The 27285-nt window shown below is 37.7% G+C and overlaps 1 long non-coding RNA gene across 1 annotated transcript; it reads right to left on the reverse strand.

Moving 5' to 3' along the window:
* Window positions 1-858: 858 nt before the first annotated feature.
* On the reverse strand, window positions 859-15699 carry LOC107315961. The gene is made up of 2 exons (XR_004307773.1): window positions 15537-15699; window positions 859-3095 (listed from the first exon to the last, which is right to left on the reverse strand). It is a non-coding gene; the product is annotated as an uncharacterized LOC107315961 (long non-coding RNA).
* Between the last annotated feature and the right edge of the window lie 11586 nt (window positions 15700-27285).

A 27285-nucleotide genomic window follows, 5' to 3' on the forward strand; every position in this document is an offset into this window, starting at 1 on the left:
AAAACTGGATAGACAAATGAAGTTGAAAATTTATTATCCAGGAAACACTGTGTAGCACAGAAAAGGCAAAGACAAGTTAGAATTATGTGGCTGTACTAAAGTCACTTTTCTTTATGCTCTAATAAAAGATAACAAAAGAGCTAATGAGCAACATAGCTGCAGAGAACAGCATGAGCACCTTTCAAATGAATGCTTAATGAAAATTAGTACCAGCAATCTTGCAGCATCAAAAAAGACAAGAAAACTAGCTTTGCACTGAAACAAAGGTTTCCCTAAGATCTCATCCATCCAAAATTATCTATAGTATCTAATGGGAACATGCAATATATTCTTTCTCCTTCAGAAAGCAATAAGATGGATGAGTTTTTCTTTGTTTGCAAACATGTTTCAGAATCCCCTAAAGTATTCCATGGTTATGATTTGGAGACATTATTTATGATGTTATGCTAAAGATGCAATTCTGAATCTACCATTAAGCTCTTGTATTACACTACCCAGCCATCATGCTTTTACATCAGTTTTACATAATTACATCAAACACCTATTTTCAAAATCTATAAATTAAGAGCATAATTCAGCAGAAAAAACTATACCTCATGTTATGTCTCCTCATTTCCATTCATTCTTCTAATAGCACAATAAGAAGAAAAACAAAGAAAACTAATTTTCTCACTGAATTGTACATATAAGTGGAATACCATGCATGAGTTTCCTTGCCATATTCCACCAAATTGCATATTATCCATCAATAATATTATGCAGTCATGTGAAATATTAAATAATAGGTTGGTTGCTTTCCATGAATTCCATTACAATTTTCTTTCATACTTAAAAAAACAACAACAAAAGAAAACTAAAAAACTTGCACAAATTTATTGAGTAAAAAGGTCAAACAGAAAATATCAAACAGTCCAATCATATTCCTCACTATGTCAAATATAGCAGAGATTTTTGACATCTTACATAATGGTGTTATTTCTTGCTTCATTTGATAGTCTGTCTTCTTCTGTATTGTTTGCTACTTGATATGGTGATAAACTTTCCTCTAAAAGCCTCCAAGCATCTTTCAGGCCACAAAAATGTATTTTGTTCTTAATAAAACTACATCTAGTTCAAAAATTGTCACTTAACCCTTAAAACATAAGGATACATTTCCTCTTATCATTTAGAGTGTTATGATCAAAGATTATATTACCCACTGCATTCGGTTTTTCTTAGAAAATGGTCAAAATTTGATTTTTGAAAATCTTCTGACATATCTTTCAAAATACTGCTTGATCAGCATCAACAAAATCTAAGCATAAATGCATAAGGCAATAGGCTTGTACATACAAAGATGCTGACTAGAACAGGTAGTTTGTTTTGTTTTCAAAACTTATTTTTATAAAATACCTGGTTCCCAAAACAGTAACATTCTCAGTGCAGAAATAGTGTGGTAAAGGGAATGCATTCCACTCAATTTTGTTACAGCAAAATACCTGCAACAACTCGAGAAGAAAACTTCACTTCACCCCAGTCTTTCAAGAGCAGCACGACAGCCAGTAAATAGCATGACTGTGATTACATCCATTTGTGATACGTGATCTGCCTCCATCCAAGGTAAATCACTGAGTTGTCATATTGTACTGCAAGCTCATTCATAACATATACTTCCTAGAATATTCTTTCTCAGGTCAATGGACTCATATTGCTTCCACTATCTATTAAGTGTCAGGGAACTCCACCTACAAATCAATTCCCCTAAGTATAATTTATTTATAATTTGCCTTATAAAAAAGAAATATCAGCAGTCAAGTTAAAGAGAAGGATACTCTCTTCTTACAGCTGTCAAGAAAGTGGTCCAGACCATGAATAAAGAAACTTAGAAAAGAAATTATGTCATATTCATACTGGGACTCTCAAATTCTGAAAGTTAAAAAAACAAATAATCAAGAGAATGCTCCAATATAACATCATCAGAACTGGAAAAAATCTGAGAGAGACCACAAAGACATGACATTTCCTGCTAATTGTGTAAGCTCAGGCTGGTTGTCAGCTATTTGATGGTGAAGTCAATTACTAATAATGGGCCATCAGTAATATTATTAAAAAAAAATAAAAAGCCTGGATTAATTCAAGAATTTATTTCATCCACTCAAACCTATCTTCCTAAAGTTAAAGAATTTATCCAGAGTAGCAATAGATGTAGGAAAGCTGGAGTAAGTTTGATAAAGAGGACACTTTTCTAATACCTCTCTCTGTCCCAGTTTGCATAAAAGGGATGTAAGAATGCCTGCTCATTGTTCCTATAGTACTCTGAGAGGTACAAAAGCCAAGTAAATGTCACATTTTGTTTTGAATAAAGTTTGAAAAGTAATTCATGTTTTATTGTGCATCAGTGAACCATCATGTGATGTAATCTGCACAAGTCTTTGGAAGGAAACAACAAAATGGGGCAGGAGAAATGCTCCATGGCCGAGTTAGGTTATAAAGTGCTACTGTATATTGTACTGCACAGGCAGTAGCCAACACTATTTAAAACACTGCTTTCATTAACACCTAAATCCACTGTAATGGCTCTTGCTTTCTGTTGTCGTGGCTTGTGTAACGATTGTAAGTTCAGTGAATTTAAGCTGAGTTAGTCACCATAAAGTCAGGGCTACCAGCCTCCCTGGATGTCCAGCACCTGAAGTCAGAACTGAGCTTCTCCACACTGCTCAGGTGGTTCTGAAGTGTGAAATGTCCTTAGTTTCAACTTAAGAACACTGTAAGCAGTATGTAACCACCCCCTTTATTCTTCTGAAAGAGACAATACTCAGGAACAATATCAACAGCTGTCACAGGCTTTTGCAATGGACCAAGCCGCCATTCAAGGCATCTGTTTTTGTCAGCCGATTTAGTTATTAAGATAAATCATATTCAGGTTAACAGGGAAAATGTTACCTTTAGATCAGGATTTATTGTTGTTCAAGCTTTCCTCCTCCAGTCTGTCTTCCTGCGGGGCAACTCAGAGTAGGCGCACTGTGTCGGTTCGTGCAGCAGAGGACACTATTTCACACATCATCACCACCCGGGAAGTGCGGTGCGGGAGCAGCCCCGCTGCCATCAAGCCCTGCCTGTTTTCCACACGCAAAAGAGAGGTTACATTAAATATGGAGGTGAAAGGCCATGCATGCCAAAATGGAATATTATCAAGATATAATTAGGTAATACCAGAAAATGCAATAATAAAGGACAGGATTTGTGTTGACAACATGCGGATTGCTTGACCAGCTTAGTGCTGTGCATTAACATCCTGAAACTTCCCTGTTCTCCCTTTAATTCCTCGCTGAAACCCGAGACAAAAAGCGAAATGACGCCTCTGCTCATCAAATCTGCAGCCATCTCTGTGCTCTGAACACAAAATGCATGGCTGTACTCTGAATTTCCTGGAACTGAATCTGGTGATTCTGAGTACAAGCATGACACAGATGCATGAAAATCCAGGAAAAAATGCATTTATAAAGGCTGTTAAATGATTTATGCCATGCTAGTTGTTTCAGTGCTTAACTTAGCACATCAAGGGAACAATTTAATTAAGTTTATTTTGAAAGATCCCAGCTATTAGCGTGTTATAAAAGGATTAGGAAATATAATTGTATTCTCAGTTGAGACTTTCATATAACCACATAATGTTGAACGGCCTGCCTCCAAGTAGGAAGCTCAAGAGTACATTCACTGTTGCATCTGCAAAAGAACAGGCAAACAAACAAACAAACAAAAACCATAAAAGCATAATTTCTGGTTCTCCCAGAACTTTTAAGTTTTTAACAAGTTTTTGCACATTGACCCACTTTTCAATCAGTCAGTCATTATGCACAGCTTTCACATAAATTTGATTATTGAGTTGATAAATTTGATTAACTGCCTTATATCTTTGCTGCTGTTGTGCATACTTAATAAGAACAGCCAGAAAGTCACATTTCCTGGAACAGTGCAGTAACTAAAAACAACAGAATGCAAAGTTTGGGATGATTTCCTTCCCATTCCAAGCTGCTTTCTAGCAACAACAAATGTCTGACTCCTTGATTTTCTTTAAAGTAATGCTATATGAGCATTTTCTTGGACTCCTCTGTGCTTAGTCTTTGCTTCTCTTCATATCTGGCTATGTCTACTCACAAAGACTCTGCTTGGCCAAAACAGTGAGTGGACCTCATGTTCCCAGGTCTCTCTCAAAAGAACTTGCTATAAAATACCACTATATTGCTTGCACTGCTTTTTTTTTGCACGAAAACCAAAAGCATCTATTAATGCTCTGTTCTGCAATGAATGGTACAAATGCACTGAGAAAGGTTGTCCAGCTCATGGATTCCACCTTAACACCATTAAATACTTCACCATTATTTCTGTTGTTAACCTCAAATTAGAGTGAAAGAACAAAATTATTCCATTTGAATATATTCATCATCCTTTACTATAAGTTCAATCTATTTATATTATGCATTCATTGGTTTTCCACCAAAATGTGTATGATCATTCATCTACTAGGTATAAAAAGTTCTAAATCATCCATTCATACTCATAAATCCTTTGTGATGAGGATTTAAATAAACTAGGTTATATGTGGCAACTGCCAGCTCAGTTCTATTAAAAAAATATATAAAGACACTTGTCAATTTCTGATCTAGTTGAGTGTGAGCATGTCACACACATGGCTATTTCAGCCCTTGAGAAAGATTCAAGTGCCAAAATCACTCAGGGAAGGTGCAATTTTCACCAGAGGCATTTTGTTACATTAATTCAAAGGTCTATCAGCAGATACATGGAGAACTACAGCTATCAAAGCATAATCCTTCTCATGCCAGAAAAAAGGTAAAGCATAGGACTAGAAAGTTTTAAGGCATATAGCACCTCAAAGTCATGAAGCGTTTCCTCTCAGGGTACCTCCAGCATCTTTAGGAATATGTTCACCTTTTAGAATCTAAGCTATCTTGGCCATCTGTGATAACTAATGAAATTTCTACTTAATAAATGTAACTCCTATTTGCTTCAAGGACTGCCTTGATAAGATCCAAAAAAACAGAATTGAATAGGCCCTTATTTAGGGAACCTAGGGCATATCACAGAGAGAAGAGTTATACAGTGAGTCTACTGAGACATAAATTATATCTCTGTAGAGCAGAAATGGGAAACAAGTTTCTAGTGGTGAGGGGGACATAGGAGGAGCACTCATTAACTGTACTTTTGTGAAAAATCTGAAGTCATCTCTTTGTAAAAGAAAATATTTAGGCAAGAAAAATCTTTCCATGAGATAACAATCACAGAATTAATTTGTTCAGGTCTTAAAGTATCTCATAGAACTTGCAGGTACTATTTTTGAGTTCCTACAATTTGGGATGCTAATTCTTGCTTTTGAAAGGTTTATGCCTCACAGAAATAAGAAAACTTGCCTCTCTTCTTTTACAGAAGGCACAGCTGTGTGTTTCACAGCAAAATGAATTAAGGACACAAGCGAAGCATCTTTCCTTTTGTCTTGCAATGTGTCAGGCATACCCCAGGCATATAACAAAAAATAAATAAAATAACAGTATAAGAATGGCTGTGATGAGAATAATATTACCATACTCTAGAGTCTCTGTCATGCTCTTTCATCTCAGTCTTGGCAGCCCACTTGCCAGTTCACATCATAGTTTGAGACAGATCTGCCAGGATATCAGCTACACATGAGAACAAGAAACTTGGTGTATGCATGTGTATATTTATATAGACATACATACTCACTCACTCACACAAACACATATATATTATTAAGGTGCTCACTCCATGGGTTGCAACTCAATAAGACCTTTGAATATAGCTTCTGGCCAGTACAGAGACTGAGTGCAAATAGCAACATTACTTTTCAACATATCCTTAACCTGCCTCCTAGAAAAAATGGCTGATTTAAGGAAGGCAAAATGCATATCTAGGTTCTTCTGCCCTTTCTCTGCTTTAATCCTTTACATATATATGAGTATATTGTATAAGCTGATATGAAACTCTACTGAGGACATCTTTATCTAATAACTATTATCTAGGCCGTAGTGGTTTGTTATACACAGAATAATGAATGTAAACTGTATGATAAATCCCGGCACTCCTCCTGGAATGGCATCAATAGAGTTAAACAGCCTAGAGTGCTGTGATTGCTCCACCTTTATATTTCATCTGACAGTTCTCTTTCTCTCTCTGGATTGTCATGTAGCCCTTTTGCTTTGTCTGTTCACATTATACAGTAGCTCCTCTGGTGTCACTTTCAATTTTTTCCATACAAATGCATTCTCTGTGATACTTTCAAATTTGTGCACAGGAGAGTTCCTCAGGCTCACTGTTGCTTCAGCACACTTACCTTTATGCATAAATAATTAGTATTAATAATATAGATTAATAAATAAAATGCCATCCCAAATAGTAAGAGCATTTACAAAAGTTAGTTTTCACAACACGTATCTTAGCAGACTACCAACACAAAATTTTCTCTGCACAGGACTTCTAAATTCTTCCACAGCTTCACTGTTTTCAGTGTTTACGCTGGCAAGTGGAGGAATTTACAGCATAAACTGATGGTGACAAAGGCTTTGATAAGGAAATAGATCCAAATTTGCAAGAAAAGACTGTACCCCTGTCCTTAGGCATGGGGATTGGAAGAAACCACTACTGCATGTGGCCTCTAGTACCAAAGGGCATAATATTGCAGGGATAGGGACTTGGTGCATTTTTTAATATCGAAGGACTACTGATATTTAATATTTGGTATGAGAATATTTAGGTTTTGCCACTGAGAAAATAACTTCTCCTTGAATAACTCTTTAATGCCCCTCTTCTTTCCCCAGATGACGTTAGATGTGATTTGAGCTGACACCCACACTTGTGTGTTTGAATAGCTCTATTCAGTGCGAGGTTACAGTTTACATGTCAACTTCCCAGACCTAAAAAGCACAAAACTCTTGATTATGTTTGTCAGCCTATCCTGAGTTTTTAGTTCATTATGAGATTTATTGAAAAAGAAACATTGAGTACTTGATTTTCCTCCTTAGGATCTGTTCTAAAACATTTATTTTAAAAGTTACTGAATAACACAGATAACCCCCTTACCTCCTAAGGATTTGTATCTCTATATCAGTAAGAGCTTATCATGGAAAAATCTACTCCAAGAACTTTGCAGGACTAAGTTCTGTCTTGTTAACATACAGTTTTAGTCTTTTTGATTTTAAAATATATAAATCCAATATGAACAAAATCATATGAGAAGAACGATACGATCTGTATATTTTCCACTGAAAATTTAAACATTTAAAATGAATGAATTCTGAAAGAAACAGCTTTGAGTGTTATTGACTGAAAAAGCAGATGGTGCAAGGCTACATTAGTGTCACAGAGCATTACCTTCATGCTTAGGAGGAGAGATGGCATCTCAGTGATGCGCTGCTTTTTTCATTGCTTTCTAGGTGGTTCAAGTCATAAAACAAACAAAAAAATACCCTTTTTCTCGTTGAAGTTACGCACTGAAGAAATTAATGCACCTCTGATTTACTTTTTGCATACGGATTGCTTCTCAGGGGGAAGATACAGCTTAAGGCTGATAAGTCATTTAAGTCTCACCTAAAACCTTAAAATAGAGTGCAAGTATGATTTAAATTATGCATGTACCTTTAGCTAGCCTTTGCGGAAAGGTAAACTTTAACCGGGTCTCTTTAGCCTTGAAGCATTAGCCTTAACGTGTTTTCAGTTATAAGGGAGATGAAGATCCAGCAGACAAAGACACCTGTTATTTTCATCTCTCTCTTTCCAGAGGCCCAAATCTTTTCCAGCCATGTAAAGCATGCTTATAAAAATAAATTCTGAGTTTTTGAACAATAATATGCACAGTTCCAATCCTACTGTAACAAAATACAGAAACCTATGCCAGCCTATGAGGATCACAAAGTGTTCCCCAAACAAAGTGCATAGCAGTCAGGGTGATAAGAGCCAGTCACCTTCTCTCTTGCCCAGGCAAACCTGTTTACTAGAAAAATCAAACACCTGAACAGACCAACAAAAGGGGACTAGCAGCTAAAGTCCTTTGGTTTGTCAAGCCCAGAGCAGAAGAGGCTGTGGAGAGATTTCATGGAAGCTTACAGCTTCTCACAGGGAGCAGAAGGGCAGTGATGATCTCTGCTCTCTGTGACAGAGACAGGGCACAAGGGAATGGCATGGAGCTGCATCCTGGGAGGGTCAGGTTGGGCTCTGCACCAGAGAGCATGGAACAGGCTGCCCAGGGCAGTGGTCACGGCACCAAACTTCCAGAGTTCAAGGAGCATTTGGACGGTGTTCTTAGACAGTCTAACTTTGGATGGTGCTGTGTGAAGCTGTGAGTTGGACTCAATGATCCTTGTGGGTTGCTTGCAACTTGGGATATTCTATGATGCTATTCATCACAGAAATGTACTTCATAAAAATAAAATTATTTTTATGAACTACATTGTTTTCAGCTCACATGGTACAAAATGTTTTGACAGAAGGACTGTGGGAATATTAAATATGTACAACTTTCTAGCTGTACCAGAGGTACCCTTGCCTCTTGTACTGTTGCCCAACTTCTGAAGCAGACAGGAACAGACAAACCTTTTTTGGCCTCCCTGTGCAAGTGTGACAAGCACAGGAAGCATTCCCACTCCACCATTTTCATCTCCATTAATTTTCACCTCCTTTAAAAGAGATTCCTCTGGCCAAAGCTCCACACTCAGTCTGTGCAGGCATCCCCTGGGATTTTCTGTTCAGTCAGACAGTGAATGTGTGTCTGGATGACACCTCCTAGGGAACAGCTGCATTTCAGCAGGAAGAAGGAGTGGGACGACCTCACAAGTCTTCAGTTGGTCTAACTGCTGCTGCCTCATCAAGGTTAAAATAATTAATACCAAGCTGCCACCTGAAGCTGGGCCTTGATCCAAGCACACACATCAGCCTATTGTATCATTTTACCACTGTATCTTTGTGCTAACTATGCTGCAGAGGGTGCCGAGACCTGCCCTCACTAGCTCTGCATTTATCACAGCTTTCAGAAAAGAAAAGAATCTATGAACAAGACCATGGCAGCACAGCTGCCTCTGGAACTGGGATGTACTTAGCCCAAGAAGCCCCTAACTGTAACCCAAAGATAAACAGCTGAGCTGTCTTACAAAGAGGGTAGGCTCTGGAAACTGTCATTTTTCTGTGCTAATTATGGAGAGTGTGAGTTATTGGAACAAGCTGCCCAGAGAAGTGGTGGGGTCATTATCCATGCAGACATTCAAGAGCTGCGGAGATGTGGCACTGGGGGACATGGTTAGTGGGCATGGTGGGGATAGGTTGATAGTTGGACTTGGTGACCTTAGTGCTCTTTTCCAACTGTTATGATTTAGTGATGGCAGAGCATCACTTGAGTCCTGTATTCCCATCAGACCCATCTTTTGCATCATAACCGTGGAAACACCTAGAAACATTAGGGAGAACAATTTTAATTTGGGGCATTATTTAAAAAAAATATTAGCACACTCCTGGAACTAAATCAAATCAATAACCAGTGACTGGTCAGAAGTTAAAGCCGGTAGTATTTTTTAAAGAAAATACGACTTGAGCAAAACAAATAAGAAGCTGTAAAACTCAAATTAGCCACCAGAGAGAGCTCAACTGGTTCTAAACGGTCAGTGGTTTCATTTACTTTAGCAAAAGTACTGAATGACTGCAGATGCTTACAGACTTCAAACTTGCTGGTGTTTAAATGTTAGTACATAATTTAGAAGATGATGGCTGAGAAAATTTATTTGCTTGCCTTTTAAGATTTAAATTGATAACAGGAAAGAAATCAGATGAGAAAGCGCTTCTATAATAACTAGTGAGTACAACACGATTCAACCTGACGCACAGAGCCCATGTGACAGCACAAGACTGTGTTCATGCATATGCATAAAAGCATTATGGGCAGTCACAGTGAGTACATTTGGATGCTATTTTCACTATTGTTCTAATGAATGGAATCAAAACAATCCTCTTCGAAGCTGCAAACATACATGCTTTGAATAATCCATTCAGCTCCCTAGTCAAACTTGCAGATGAGTTTTGGAGGCCGAAGCTGAACAAGAACATCCTATTTAATATTGAAATGAGAAGACAAAATTAGGTCCCAGATACACATTTTTTATCTTTCCAGTTATGATTTTGAAATTCCTGGTAGTTGGTCTAAGACTGAAGAGATGGGAAAACATCTTTTGAACAGACAATACTTAAGAGCATCTAACATAAGAACTTTTATATCATTGAAAATAATTGTGCTTTAACAAATGCTATTACTGTTACTATTACCATTTCCATTTAATCCTCAAATTGATTTAACATGTACAGACAATCTGAGGAAGGATAGGAAATCATATTTTTCCCTTTCTCAGTCAACAGTATTGCTGGGCTGAAGCTATCTTTTGCTTTCTTTGGTCTTTCTGGGTTTATGTGGTCTTCTCTCACCTTCTGTGCAGGGTAAACTTGTGCAGGCTAAGCAGCACAATGATGACCAGCAAGTGCTAGCAGGCATTAACTCCCGGTTATCAGGCATCTGATACTACCACCTTGTTTAGGCTGCTTTTATATAGTCAATTGAGAGAAAAAGGCTCTCAGAGAAGGTGAATAGACCTGCCCATCTCAGGAAGGAATGATGGATAACTTACTGAATGCAAGTGCCCATTTTTTTTTCCCTAGAAGATCAGCTGTTGCCTCTCTGTTGGTTCTAAGCTTAGTTTAGATATCTTATATCAAAGTTGCTATAATTAGAGCATTTAAAGCATCTATATCTACTAGCTTCATAAAATACATGCTTTCTCTACTAAAGACCAGGTTATTTCAGTGAAAGTACATGCTGCAGGCTTCAATTGATACTGGAACGAAGGTTAGCACTGCACTCCACCTGCCCAGTACAAGTCCAAGCTTATACACAAGGGGATTTGGGGGTTTAGGTCATTGGCACATATGGCACCCTGACTACTCCTATATTGGTTGGATCAGGAAGTAAGGCTGTGCCACAAGTAAGTCCCCATCTTATGAATAAAAAGAATAAAATAAATTTCATCTCGAGTTTTTAATAAATGCTTCTTTTCATGAAGTGACAACTCAGACAAGCAGAAATAGGCTGGTTACTTGAGCAGAAATTAAATGAAAGAGTAAGAAGTGGCAGGTTTCCTCTTCTGTGTGGGTTAATGAGACCCCATAGGACAGCAAGAAGGTGATTTTAACTGTTCTGATTAGTTTGACCTAAAAGCCATTTCAAGATTCATACACAGAAAATGTAATTTAAAATGACTGACTTGATAATCAAATGCAGTTAACAGTAGACATTCTTAAAAACCCTCTTCACAGCATCGTTTCAACCCTATGTCAGCTTTTATTGACTGGAATCTCCCAGTCTGTGAACAACTCCCACCAGCAATCTCATTGTTCACACACAGGATACTTTTTCAGCACTTTTAAATGACGTCTTTAAATGGACTGGATATAAATTCAGGATACTGCGTCACCCTATCTTATCCTTCCTCCTTTATCAATTAAGTGTTCTGTCTCTGGGAGTGCCCATTGCTTTGCTCTATTATGAAATCTGTCTGGAAAGGATTTTGCCAAAAACCTTCTCTGCATGGGAGAGCACTGCTGGACAACTGTTTCATGGAAGCTGTCCTAGAAGCCTGCTGGGAATTTTCTTGTTATAGATGAGCATAGTCCATACTAGATTTTTTTCCCCTTTGCTAGCTAGCTACTACTGCCAATGGTAGTAGTACTGCCAATGGGGAAAACAACAATAACAACAAAAACTAATCCACAAACAGATGTTTTTTTTTACCAAGACAGACTTCCTCCTGTTGAATACTAAGGACTTAGAGAAGTAAGAATTTTCAGATGATTGGAGGATAGATTTGAAACAGGTTCCTAGGAACAGCAGTTTGAAGTGAAGCCTGAGCTGCAGGTTCTGTTATAATGAGAGCAACATGTTGGACAAATTAGAGGAAGATGCACGACATATATGTAAGGGATTTTATAAAGTTCTAACAAGTTCTTCAGAAGTATATGATAGAAAAGTATTTGAGTGACGGATACCAAATACAAACAGCAGTCAGCTCCATTTTTTAAATTTTTTTGTTTGTATGTAGCCTGAAGTCTTTTCTAAGACAGAAAAAAAGAAAAATCACAAAACATCTCCTTAATGTGGTCAATGTCCTATTACAAATTAGTGGAGATCATGAAATCATTCATTCTACTGAAGGCCATTTCCCAGCTCTCATTTGCACAATGTTCAATCCAGTTAAAGCTGGGTCAAAATAAAGTGAGTAACTAATGGACTGAAACACTGCATTTTTTATAGGAAAGTTCCTGAACTTGAAAATTCAATACCTCAGATACAAGATCAAGTATAGCATTTTGTTGAGATGGGCTTTAAAAATAGATTATGATGTATGCACGCCTGAATTCTTCTGTGAGAAAAAAAAAAGTTAGGAAGGGATTATATGGATAAGGTGCAACAAAGACCAAGTCAAATCCCAAGTTATGACTTCACAAAAAAGAACAGCTTCTTGTTTCTTCTGACTATCACAAAGACAGCAAATATATAGTCCCACCAAAGATACAGTCCCACCAAATACCATCCAAGCTATATTTCAATTTGAAAGCAGCAACAAACAGCCTGTAATCTATGCCAGTTTTAAAACTATATGGGCTCTGGCACACACTGCTATTTGCACATACAATGCCAAGCTTACCAACAAGTAACTGGTGATATTTGTGAATGTTTGAATTTAAGACTCATTAAATGTTTTACACTTACAAGTTCAAATCAGGCACAGTCTCTTATTTCTGTTTGACATTACCCTGACAGCACTCTTGTGAGCTTCAGGCTATTAATATTGGTATTACTGTGAGGGATCATAATTCTGCAGGGGTCCCAGGACATGTTTCGCACACATCGACATGCTCAGCTACAGGCAGACATTAGGTTGCTCTGCAAAGCCGGTGGGAGGCAAATGAAATCTCTCCAGACAAGCCAGCAATTTGCTTTGCCTGAGGCTACAGACTGTGCAGAGCGCTCTATGGACATATGCAGACTGGACACATGCATGAGCATGTAATTTCTCATTTCAGAACTGTTGCTCAAGTTAAACATCTTTCATAAAAAAAAATAAAAAATCTGCACTATTTGCCTCATTATTGCCTTGAAAACAAAAACTGACCGTAGAAATACATGAGAACTTGTGAGTAGAAGTATGAATGTGTTTTTGATCCAGAATCAAGTGTTGATCTGATACAAACTACCATGCACTCTAGGTACCCTTCGTAAAAGAAAACACTAAGAAAATGGCAAAACCAGAATCACAATGATGGCAGTGCTGGAGGAAATACCAAACAACTTTGCAAAATAAATTCAAAAGAATATTATTCATCAAATTAAATGTATTTTTCTCTACAGAATGGGAATTTCTACACTCTAAATCTTAGTAAGGATAAACTGGAAATTGAAAACAGAAAGTTCACTTTGCAAAGACAGCAGAGATTTAACATCAACTACCAAAACAAGTAATGAGATGTGCTGATTTGCTTTCTGATGGATATACTTTAATTAGAAGTGATTATTGGGCTCTGACATGTCTGTCAGTGAAGACGGTCACCTCTGCTCTCAAACTCCATGAAAATCAGAATTATCAGCACCTGTTCTCAGGACAGGATAATTTAGCAGTGCCATCATTTCACTCTTTGCTAAGCAACCAGAGTTCTGAATCTCCACAAAGAGCAGGAAGTAGAGATGCCCGTGCTTTCTCTTTGGTGTATTTGTGCAGATAACACCTATTCATAATTTATATTGACACTTCCTTTGCTTTCTCAAATTAATGTGGTTATTATAGCTTCTGCATAAAATAAGAAAAATTGTGCTTCACTTTGTCTACAAAATATAATTAGAGCTTCATACAATACCTGACATCCTGAAGGAAGTGATGCCCTCTTCAGATTAAAACAAGCCAGTAGGAACAGGTCCTTTTCTCAAAAGAGAGCCAGAGCTGAATTTTCAGAGGCATTCAGCACAACAGTTCTCATCAGAATTGGTTTGACATACAACTGTATTGTATATAGCCATGATACATTAAATCTAGTCTGAAAATATCAACCTATCAGAATACCTTCAGCTTAATTATGCATTAGCTTCCTCAATGCAAGAGAGCCTTCATGCTCCCAAAAGCTAATTTTATTGTTACAGATTTCAACCTGTAACAAAATGGTTTTTTATGTCCTTGAAAAACTTGTTTTCTTGCTTCTCAAGAACTTAAGGCTATTCCACCTCCCCACCCCCTCATTTCTAACAATGAAAATAGAATGTTTTTCAGATTTCATCCACCCACATTATTTGTTGGAAAATGATCTATTTTCCCCTAAGTTTTATACTGTGAAAGAAATCCTTTGAGGAAAAAAAAATTGAGAAGCTCTACTTAAAATACTGTTTGAAGCTTATTTTTTTCTCTCTCTCTTTTTATTTATTTATTTTTTAAAAGTTATTATTTTAAAGAAGAAATACATTGCCTTTGTCTCAAATAATGACCAAGTTGTTTTCCTCCTCATTCAGGTTATGTTGTTGGATGTTTTGGGGAGAATGACTTTCAGTTCAGAGGAATTAAAGTTATGATCACTACAAGCTTTTATTTTTGGCAATATAAATACATTTCTCTGTTCTCCCTCTTGCCTCTCAGCACTGACAACAACAGGTATAGTGACAGCTCTCAGAACTATAAATTTGTACTGGGGAAAGACAAGGGAAAGGTTATGATGAAGAGCTCTTTACTGTGGTCAAAAAACATCTTTAAAATCCAGTAGATGAGAGGCCCAATTTTAATAGTTAAAATTGTTGTATCACCCAAACCAGATTTGGGCAGTCTGCTTCTGGGCTGGGATTTATCAAGATTAAGTGTAATAGAAGGAACAGATAGCATTTGGGAATGAGGTTTTCCCTGTATGCAAGGGCATTTCTTGCCGTTTATGAAATTCAAGCCTCAGATGACCCAACTGCCTGGTTACCATACCTGTCTCTGTCAGCACACTCCAGAAAGGCAGCATGCTGGAACCTCCTGTTCAGACTTCACGCTCTCTTTGCCATGCCATCAATGTGACCTTTCATTATCTCGCAACAGACTAATTGGCCTTCAGTGCCAAAACTAACATGCCAAAAATCTGTAGGCTTAACTATTCCTGTACATTACTAGCAGCTGCATTAGCCTTTATACAGACAAAATGTCCAGTTCTGACCTCGTTAAGTGCTACAGCACTGTTCTCTTTAATATTAAGAACTTCTTTCTTCCCTTCACCATATTGCTAGGAAAACAAGGATGAAAGCAGAAATGGCATTTCCACGCCTGAGAGACAGACAGCACAGTCAACAAGAAGCTGTACTGGTGACAGACTGAAGGAATCTTGGCTGGGTAACAAAAGGCACAACACAAGCGAATATTCACCCTCCACCTCCACATAACAGATATAATTTTCCATATTTTGCTCATCACATTGCATACCTCAGTGCTTTGCTCTCTGCAGCAGCTGCCATTGATGCCAGTAAATTCTGACCTCTGTCATGTAACAGGAATGTGGATTTTTGTAATCCTAGAGCAGGTCAGGTATCTGAGGGCAGAAAATAAGATTCAATTGTCTCTTTGCATAATTTCTGTAAACCACAGTATTATCATAGAAGTCTTAATAGTTTAAAGCAACCAGAAAAACAGATTCTGCCAGAACTGCTTCTGTAACTCTGAATTCAGCTCTAGAAGGCAAATAAATACAAACAAAACTACATCTCAGGGGCAACACGAAGAAAACATCTCTCATAGCATCAGCCTATTAAGCTAGATATAAAATAAGAAAGGAAAGGGAACAGAAAGGACAGAAAGATGTTCTGTCTGCACTGTTCTTCCTCTTTATAACTTCAAGCTTGCATTAACAAAATACAATTGTGCCTGTCATTACAAAAGAACCTTTAAAACACTCACATAATTTTCCTCCTGTCCGTAGTTTCCACAGAACAGATGCATGTGCATATTAAGTTATATTTTACGATTCATCTGGGGAAACTTAAGTGAGACATATCTTTTTGTTTGCCATCAGAAAAGCCTGCATTGAATTCCTTTTTAAGCAAATAAATTCCTAGCAAATGGCAGAGTAAAAACTTCAGTTCCACATATTACAAAACTACTTCTTCTGCTTCAATGCAAGCCAAAGGAACACCCAGCCAAGGTTTTATAAGCCACTGAGGTACAACCTTAAGGTCACATGTTCTGACTCCACTTAATGCATCAGCAGAAGTATGCAGCAAAGTAGTTTCAGCTGTGGGTTAGCAGTTTTAATTGACAATTTGCAGGTAGCTCTCTAAGGGGGCATAGCTTCTGTCTATCTATCAACTTAGCAACTTATTTCTGAAGCTTTCCTAATGTGCCTAAGTGCTTCCCTTCTGCAAGTTGATGCTGAGAGAGCCCAGGCAGCTCAAGCTGATGCATTTAGCTCCAAGCTTCAACAGTAATATGATTGCTGGATTAGAAGTGTTGAGGAGTTTCAGGAGTGCTACTGGGGTGATGAGCTGTAGCATGTTCCAAGGCCATCCGTCATTCCTGAGCTCTGCATGGAAACATCTGGTATTAACAACATGGGATCATTTTTAGTGAAGACAGAATAAGCTAGGTTGCCTTACATAACAAAGAATTTGCATTTGGATAAGACAAGACCAGCTGAGTGCTGGGAAACAGCTGACTGGTTGTTCTGGTGCTCAAATTGTTTTCACTGTCTCTAGTAATAGCTTGAGTGAATAGCACTGATGTTTTACTCTATCACATTATACATTTGCAACATAACATCTTCTGCAAGCAGGTCTCCAACAGACAGGTCATTAAGGTTTAACATGATTTTAAAAAGGCAATAGTTTTGTAGACCTTCTCATGGTGCAAGTTATTTTTTGTATTGTATTGTTATGTGACAAGTGCGAGGATGCTTCATGGATTTTCAAGTTTTGATGGCTCTTGCTCTTCATGTTAAGACTGTTATACATTCTTATACATGGACGTTTCATTTCCAGTTTTTGCATGCTTCCAGATAATTGTGCCAGAGTAATTCAGCTTTCAATGGAAAATACTGATGTCTACTTCTAGGAGAACCGGTATTTTACTAACTTGACAAAGTGATTCAGAGACATCCATTTGAATCTGCAGATAGAAGTACTAAGTCCAAAAGCAGTAAGAATTACTTCTGTTCATCTCCCATTTATCAAGCTTCAAATGGAAACAACAGCAATTAAGTAATAGTGTTCTCTTACGCTTATTTCCTTAGAAACATTACAGCAATAAGTATAACCATTTTAACTTCCTCTTATTATATGACAATGGGAGTATGCATCCATCTAACCAAATATTCTTTTTTGCTCTCAATAAGATATCATGTCTCCATAGTAACACCATATAGATGAAAGACCATTTCATTTGGGAAATTCTATTTTTATTCAAATAATTTTTCATGATTTTCCATTTTTCTTCTAAATGCATTCAGAACTATTTCCAAATTTTTTTGGCCAAAACTTAGTTACTGTAAGCACATATATTGTAACACAGTGCAGCCACAACCCAAATTGCTGACAAGATATGCAGGATCAGGGAATACAAAAATGTATACTTCACATCCAAATTGGAAATCATGTTTTCCTATAAAAGTATGTAAAATACTGGGATAAAATAGCTCAATTGTTAGTCAGTGCCAAGAATCAAATTCGCCTCGTTTCTCCTGGATGCCAAGGTCACCTAAGTGACCACCTTAATTATGGAATAGCAGTTTTACACCTTTACTGTGTTCTGCGTCTTTGTCTCGGTGTGTCTGTATAGAGAATATTGCTGAGAAATTAAATCTTCTAGTGATTAAGAATCTTTTATCCTTTACTTGTACTGGTATCGGTCCAGTTGGTTTTGTGCCAACGTTATCATTTATGCTGCAATAACTCTTCTCTTTCCCTTGTGTTACTACCCCCTCCAGCCTTGATTTATTTTGTCTAACCAAGCCAAGATCATTTTTTAATCAAACTTTCTTCTGCCTTCAAGTGGTTTTGCATATTTGTCCATCTGTACTCTTCAGCTCAAATAATAAAACAGCTCTTACATTAAACAAGCTATCAGAATGTGTTTGTGTTTTTGTTTTTTTCTTCTTACATTTATTTAATACAGATAACCAGAATGGCATGTTGTATTGCAGATAGATTTTAATTAGTGCCTGATATTTTATTAGCTCACCTGATATGACTGAGCACAGTTTTTACTTTTTTTACTTTTTTTGCTTCAGCAATGACTCACAGACATCCCAGGGACGTGATGTTTTCAAATATTTAACTCAAAATGCATAACTGCTGCCTAATTTCTTAGACACATGGCTTTGCTTTATCTCCTTTGTTCAGAGAAAAATCTGTTACTTACCATATCCAGCAATTCCTAATTTCTGCCATTATTATTAGTTTTTTGTTTAAAACCTGCTTCTAGAAGGTCAAAATTCCTCACAAATGCAGCAAATCTCCCCTAGCGCTAATATTTCTCTTTCTAATAACATTATGGAGATCTTTATCCAGCAGGAATTAAACTCTAGGGGACTAAAACAGACATCCAACATTATCCAAACATTTCTATGATCCTTCTTTAAATTGTTTTTTTTTTACTCAAACTTATCCATTTTACCGTGTTATCCTTTTTTTTCTTTTTTTAAGCTTAGCACATTATGAATGTGTAATACTCTCTCACTACTCTGCCTTTTGCTTCTAGCTTTCCTGAACAATGTGTACTCTTCCTATTTATGTTGCACCCTATCATTATTATTCTACCTCAACTGGATTACCCTAATTATAGCTGACTTGACATCCTGCACCATAATTCAGCTTCCTCTTTTGTTGTCCAGATGATTTTCATTCCTACTCTAACATTGCTATTATTTCTCTGCCACCCCATATGATTTCATTGCTAAGCCAGGGATAGTTTGTTTGTGGCGTTGCTCACCTAGTAGTTGTCATTAGCTTTCTGTCCTCTCTTCAGATTTCTCAAATGACTCCTTGCATTACCATCACTGACCTTCTGCATCATTGTCTGGGGCATGCAGAGCAGCCAGAAATGGAATAAAATGGATCAGAAAGCAAATATCCAGTCCCGTCCCAATGAGAGAAAGGACAGAAAGAAGAGTATATCTGGAAATTTAAGATTGGTTGTTTCTAAGCTCTTTAATTGTTCCTAAGCTACTCATGAGGAGGGTGCTGGTAGCTGACCCCTCGCTGTCCCTGCCTAATTCACCTGATGAGGCATTCCAAGTTGCTGGAATCCATCTCCCTTTATCCTCTGCTGCATAGAAGTTGTGGTTTAGGGTTGATGTATGTTAGAACAAAGGAAGAACCAGACAGCTGAGTATTTCTCAACTTTTCTTCAAGCAACAAGCAACTATAGGTTGCTTAAAAAAGCTGTATTTTGGTACAGAAATTAAATTGATTATATGTGCTAAGTGACAGCTCTTCCTCAGCCACAATTCCCACACTTGGAAAATACCTGGAATATTAATTTGTCATGCTGTTGTAATTTTTGCTATTGGTATTCCACATCATAACATCATGTGGAGCGCAGAGAAGAACTGCACATCCCTGAGGACCTCACTGTCAGAGAGGGAAATACGTCACAGAAGTGATTCTCCCTCTCTCACTGCCTGGCAGTGGGTGTGGGTGTGCTTCCAAGCTGTGTGCCTTCAGTTTCTAAGTAGGTTCCTTGGTCTTCAGAAAACTCTCTCTCTCTTTTATTTTAATTGATTTATTAGCCTCAATTTTAATTAGATTGAATTATATTGTGGTATCTTGTATTCCTCCTTAGATTGTTGCTGCTGCTCTGGTTGTTTCCTTGAGCCCAGCTCCCTACCTCTTTTCCTTTTCCTGTTTTTTGGGGCTGGGAGGGGGGCCCACAGATGCACTGTCCCGTCATGGACATAGATTGGTCTAGATAATTCCGTGACATCATTTCTGAGTGTTACGCCAAGCCACTGACAATATGTGGTGCTTATGTCTCTTTAGCTACTTGTTAACTAATTTAATTGATTCAGGAATAATAGAATGATGGTACAGCATAGAAGTGGAGCTTAGCATGAAGGCCAATGTCTATTGCAGAAACTGTGCTGCACAATTTCATATTATGCTACTTAAAATTGTCAGCAGGCAAAATCTTGCATTTGCAGGAAAATAGCAAGAGTGCGATAGCTTTCTCCCTACACAGCATCCATATTTCTACATGTGAAAATATAAGAAAGTTGCTATATTACTTAGAGATGTGGCTATAGGGTTTTAGTTTGGTTTGTCTGACAGAAATACCTTGACATTCAAATGAAGCAAAAATTCTAAAAATAAAAAAAAAAAATAAAAAAAATCCAAAGAGCTGACACTGGAGTAGAATTTAAGATTTGGGAGAAGAGAGATTTCAAAAAGGACTTGCATCCTAGGCAGAATGAAAGAACTATGGAGTCAGATGAAGGCAAAAAGAAAAGTTATAGCTGACAGCGAGGATAAAAACTGAAGGATTTATTCTTTGTGCAAACAGTCAAGCAAGAAGCATTGTTTTGGTAGGAAATGAATGGGACAAATCTGACCTTCATTATCCCAGCTCCTCTGAACTATTAAATAGGGCAAGTACTGAAATAAGGATTGAGGCTATTTTTGCTGCCACTGGAGCAGCACAAAACAATCTTAGCAGGGACTGAGATCCAGCCGTAGGACTGTTAATTAAAATATCCACTATTAAGATATTTACTGTCCCTAATAATCAGAGCCATGCAATTTGTACTACTGAGTAAACAAATCATGCTTTAGAAGTTCCCAATTGGCTATTACAGTCTAGTCTGTCAACTGTCATTTAGTTATAAAACCAATTTTCCTTGTAGTTTATTTGCATAAACAACATTCCTTCAAAGAGCTTCATGGAAAAGAAATCACATTAAACAAAATTAAAATTAGGTTAAAGTAAAGTTAATAATCTGACAAGATCCCCAAAGCCAAACTAGTCAAAGATTTTTAAAAATTTCATGCTGCGTTTTATTGATGTGTTCACCTCTTTAGGCAGACTGATGCTGTGTTAAAAGAATGATCATTACTGCTTCTTGAATCCTGTTAATTATGCTTGTGTGTGTGCTGGGTTATTTGCCATTGGTTGCTCTCCAGATATGCTCTCATTTCTGTCTATTTTTATGATAAATTTAAAAATATTCACGTGGACTATAATTTACTCGTCAGTCTCCCTCTCACTGTATATATATTTTAGGTGTCCTATACTGGTGTGGCCCAATTTGGGCAGATAGCATCACATGGATCTCTGGATGGGCAGTTTGCACCTGCCAACATTGCTTTGTTGGGCCATCAATTGTTTTAATGTATTATAATCATAAACAGAGTGGTGCTTACAGATGTAGTGAACTGTTCAAATACAAAAAGATTTCATAACTTGCAAATATGGTTTAATACATTGAATTTAAATGGCTTAAGATGGAGACACATGAGGACTTTTCACAGAGTCAGGGCAAGAGTTATACTTCAGTGTAAGCCTTTGATGAGCAAAACAGATTGCTATCCTTACTCTGTATAGCTTGATCGTCCCATTTTTTTCCCACATCTTCTAACATGCACTATAGCAAATTTTTCAAGTTAGGAATTATTTTAGTATCCTACTTACTGCAATGATTTATTTTAAAATAAAGTGAGCTTTTTCTCCATGCATTATCCCGCTATCTTGCATTTTATCCAAGCTGTTGAAATACCATGCTTCCACCGAAGAAAATTCTGCCCTTGAGATATTAATCTGACCATTGGTTGTAGGTCAACCAGCACTGCGGGGAACTCCATTACAACTGGAGCTGTTAAATATCATTTTCTACTGAAAAATCTTTAAGGAAAGGCTTGCTAAGTCCACAGGTTTCTGTGGAATTTCATTTAATGTGCACCAACTACCCTGCAGGACTTGAAAAAAAGCATTCACAAATAAGTTTCAGATAATACCAAACCTCGTCTGTAAAATTTGCATTGCCCAACAATCCTGAGTGAGCCTTTAGCTTTTGCATTTGTAAAGTCAGATGAGGTTTACTGAAAAAGGAAAACACTGAAGCTACTGACTAAATAAATACATGAGAGTGCCCACGAACCTTTCTGTGATGACAGTGATGCAATGAGTATTTATCAGCGAAGATGGTGATTGCAGACAGAGCAGAATGGGACAAGAAAAGGCTTAAACTGCAATGAGTGGCTTTACCTTTGGGGAAATAGAGACTCCTGGTTTTATAGGTTATTATTTCTTCCGCATCATTCAGCATATGCTTATGCAACACAAACTGGTCTTGTTATTTATATTTCACAGAATTTCAGGCCAGAATTTTCTTTTCTTCCCCAGAGCTTTAGCTGAGCTGATCTTGCTTGACTGCTTCTGAGCCTGCATCTGATTTCTGACTGAATGTGCTCTCACACTGCTCAGATAAAGGGCCTTCATTGCTGCTGTGACTTGCGTGGGGCTGGATATTACACCTGTCTTACGTCTAGACCTACAGAGATGACAACATGCTGATTCATCTATGGATGATCAAAGTGAACACTCCAGCAATCTCAGAAATAGCCTTCTTTGTTCACTTACGTTAACCCCAAGATGCCTGAATGATACTGTGGGGAAAAGAAAGGTCACACGTGCTACACAACTACAGAGATGTACATACCAGTTATAACCGTGACAAGATATAAGAATAGGAAGTGAAATAAAGTTTGATTTCAGATTGCACTCCAAAACTGAGGCTCCTGAGTCTGTTATGGCTTTTACAGCTATGGCTATTATATTCCAGCTAAACCATGCATCCTTACTTTGATTCTAAGTGCTGCTATTTTAACCCAAACCTCAACACAGAATCATACAAATCCAATATTGTACAAAATAATAGTGTTTAAAAATGGAGAATTTATCCTCTTTGTTATTTTTGAGGAGTTTACAATTTTCTTTGAATATTTTTTCTTTTAACTGCAAATAGATGCTGGTCCATTGGGCATTGAGAGTAAGAGGGTACTGAGCTCTTGCTGGCTTGCATAGGGCAGCAGTTAATGGAAGATATAGTTTCTGGGTTTCTCAGAAATTGCTGCAAATCATCTTTTCCCCCTCAAGCTGTTGTCCAAATGGAACAAGATGAGCTTGAATCAAAAGACATTTACTTCTGTAATGTTTTCGATTTCAGCATCAACTACAGAGGATAAACTTTCACAATTTATCTGGAGAATGATGTGTTCATTTTGCTTAAAAATCTGCCTGAAGACATTTTTTTTCTGCGGCTTCCAAGCAATGTGTCTACAGATTGACATGCATTCTTAGCTTTATGGCAGAAGTCATAGCAAGCAGCATCTGGAATGTGCTGCTTAGGAACTAGAAGAGTTTATCTGCATTTGAGGGGAAAAGGAAAATATGATAAATCTTTGGTGTGTTATATTACTTCCACTTTGCCATTACTTCTCACATGAAGCATCATAGAATCATAGAATGGCCTCGGTTGAAAAGGACTTCAAGACCTCAAAGATCATTTAGTTTCAACTCCCCTGCTCTGGGCAGGGTCACCAATTACTAGACCAGGCTGCCCAGAGCCACAAGCTCCTAACAATCTTCTAATGGTTAGCTCAAATAATTGTGTATTTCTTTACTTAATGCTACAATTAACTTTAGAATTTAGGAATAAAAGTCTCACATCCAGAATCATTTTATAATAAAAATTACAATCAATTTATTCAGGAGAACTTTGCAGTACAGGACTGATCTCTTTTGAAAATACATGTTTCTGTGGGGCTTTCTGCCCTCCTGACTTTTCTGTTTGTCTCACAGCTTACAGACACAGAAGTGAGGTGACCTTCCATCACAGAAGCTGTGCTCAAGCTTAGGGGTGCCCTTGGGCGCCCATATCAGCTGCACCTCAATGCAATAATCTTATTGTCTCTCTCAAAATTAGGTCATGAGAGCCAAGCCCTGGTTCTTGCCTGTGGGGATAGTATTGCTGGTATTATATACTATATATCTACAAAAAGATTTAAATGGAACTCTGAAACCAGGCTTTGACAAATAGACTCAGATTAACAGAAATATATTTTTTTTCCTGCAAATGCCAGAAAAGTGCATCAATACTTTCAATAAAATAACATGCTATCTGGCTTTCACTCGGTTTCCACTCAGGGAATGTGTACCATATTTATATACACGAGGAAAATACAAAATGATTTGCTGACCCCCAGCTTTGTACTTAATATCCATGTGACATATTCCATGAAAACTAGCATGTGTAAAGGATCATGTCATTATATACAGCTGTTAAAGACCTAGAAAGCGAACAATGTGCTACTGACATATAAATAATACCTTCTGTGCACAGTTAAACATTGGTGCTATTTTTTGCCAGATTTTAAGCTCTTTGGAGGCCAACTGGAACAGCTGAAATAGAACATTAGAAAAATGTTTTGATGCTAGAGCACAGATGGCAGTAGCCCAGTGTGTCAAAATAAATGTTTCATTTTTGGTCTAATGTGGGAAAAATGGACCTTGTCAATTACTTCAGTAATCGCAGGTGCAATAAATGCACTTGGTAGCTAAGAAGAGCTATTTCAGATAGCATTCAGAAAAATTCTATGTATCTTATTTCCAACAGCCTGCAAAGGTAAATTACTTCAGTCCAACAACTTACTGCATTTGGAAGGGACTCTAACAGCCACAATCAAGACTTAAACTTCAGTTTCTTATTTGGCACCTGAATTGCACAGACACAGGACTGCTCCCTCTGAGCAGCAGTTTAAAAAGGTGATGTGAACAATGGAACTACTAACATCAAACCATCAGCACCTGGATGTTTAGGAAATGTCCACTGGCTTGAGCAGACTTCAGTGCTTAAGTGTTCTTCTTTTTTTTCCCTCTTGAGGTCTTTTTCAGCCAGCAGAATAAACAGGAAAGTCAACCAAATGGAGGTAATTACTATTCACAGTTACCTTCTACTCATACCTTCCATGACAGTGGCAGTACTTGGCCATGCACAGTCAGCCCATCCACCCGTACTTGCAGCAGTGAAGGAACAACACCCATCAGATGCAATCCATCCATTCAGGAAAAACTTTTTATCTGAAAGAGCATTTGGGTACTAGTACAGGTTCCCCAGGGAGATGGTGGAGTCACTGTCCCTGGAGGTGTTCAAGAAACATGAAGATGTGGTACTCAGGTACATGTTTTAGGGGGCAATATTGGTGGTGGATGGATAGTTGGACTAGATGATCTTAGAGGCCTTTTCTGATCATAATAATTCTATGATCCTGCTGGGGTCAGAGTCACCCTGCTGTTCTATTTAAACACTGTGAAAAACTTTCAGATAACCCATAGAAAATGTGGTGTGGGAGAAGATAACAGCCACGTAGGGTACAAAATTAAAATGCCCTCAGCTGCCAATACTCTGTGCTCCTTGGTTACAGCTGGAGCTGAGAGTCTTGTCCATAACATGGAGCAGTGACAGAGTGAACGATAACTCTTATACCACAGCACAACATTAAAATGATTCACATTCTCTTACCCAATATTTTAGTTCTCATGCAATTTAAATATGCTCCATCTGCTGCAGTGACAGTTCTCACAGTCTGCGTGGCCAACAAGAAAAGGAGGGGGGAAGCAAAGCAAAGCCAAGCCTACAGCCATATGTGGAAGACACTCTCATTTTCCTGTGACTGTGCTCTTCCAGGCAGCTCTGCAGACGCTGTTGCAGAACCATGGCTTTGCACTGGGATGGCTGCAGTGAGATCACTGCATTTCTGCTGAAGAGGCAGGATTCATGTTTTTCCCTGGGCACTGCAGCACAGAAGGCAATGTATAGTTTTAGGTAGAAGGGATCTGCAAGGATTGAAAAGCCTGAAAAAACCCAGTGCTTTTCTTGCACTGTTCATCTAAAAGACATAATTTCTGTCACACATCTTTTACAGTCTGTTTTCAGTGTTTCACATACCTGAAAACATTACTTTTCAGCTCAGTTAAATTTGTTTCCTAGAAAAATGTGACATGGATCAAAATCACTTCTTTTTCAATAACCACTGGGTTATTTTCTGCTTGAGGATGAAGCACTCAGTATGAGTTTTATACAGGTGTCCCAGGAGAGTGGAATACGAAGACAACAACTGAGATGTACTCAGGAGCTACAGAACAAAATCATGAACTGGCAGCCTGACTTTCATGCTTTCTAAATGTGTTGTGTTTTGTGTTTTTTTTAAGCAAGCACAGAAGTCAGATGATAGCCAGAGACCTGACTCACGGAGATATTTCAGGGAGAGCTGTGAATTTGCAACGCCTGCAAAGTCCTCCTCCTACCCTCAAAGTGGGGACATCAAGCAGCAGGTTACCAGACCCCCAGCCCTTATGTTTGTGAGCATCCCCCAGAGAAGCCACACAACGAATACTAAAGTGCTTCAACTGCTGCGATGGTTGGCATGCACCCACAGCCACAGAATCAATTCTCTACATCCTGTTTTAATTCCGGATGGATAAATTAGGGTCAGCAAGAAATGAAGCAGCAGACAATGACTGGTAAATGACCCAAATAAACTAGGCCAGCAACAAGACTTTTAGGCAGGGAAGCTTGCACAAAACTTGCTGGAGGCATAGAGGAGTTGTTGAGCGAGTTAATTGTCAGCATCCCTCAAGTTATTATAGACAATTCTAAAGTTAACATTGAGCAATTCAACCTCTCTTATGTGTTAGAAACGCTGCACTTACTTGAGAAAATTATAGCACTTATTCTGAATAAAGAATTCAATTTGCAAGGATTAATAAACACCTTAATTAATGTATGACTTAAAAATGATTAAGTCCTTTAAGAGATTTAACATCTTTTTCAGTCTTATTTGTCCTGAATGATCTTCAGAACAATTACTGCATGAGCATTTCATATTTGCAATTTACTACACCAGCCATAGTCAAAGGAGTGGTTATAATTGAATTAAATTATTAATGATTTCTGCCCCTAATTGTTAAGACCAGATAGACTGACTCACTTAACTCTTCACTGGAGAAATCATCAGCATCATATGATTTGCAGGGGCATTTCCATTTTTAGACTACGTGCATCACAAGTAATTTAAATTTGAAGTGTATGTCTTCAGTTCTTTAGAAATACTGCATAGTAGTAGGTTTTGCTTATAAATCAAGAACTCTCCATAGAAAAGGAATTCGCTAAAAGGAATTTAAAGTTCCTAAC

This window comes from Coturnix japonica, chromosome 6 (genome assembly GCF_001577835.2).
Source record: "Coturnix japonica isolate 7356 chromosome 6, Coturnix japonica 2.1, whole genome shotgun sequence".
NCBI classification, from domain to species: domain Eukaryota; kingdom Metazoa; phylum Chordata; class Aves; order Galliformes; family Phasianidae; genus Coturnix; species Coturnix japonica.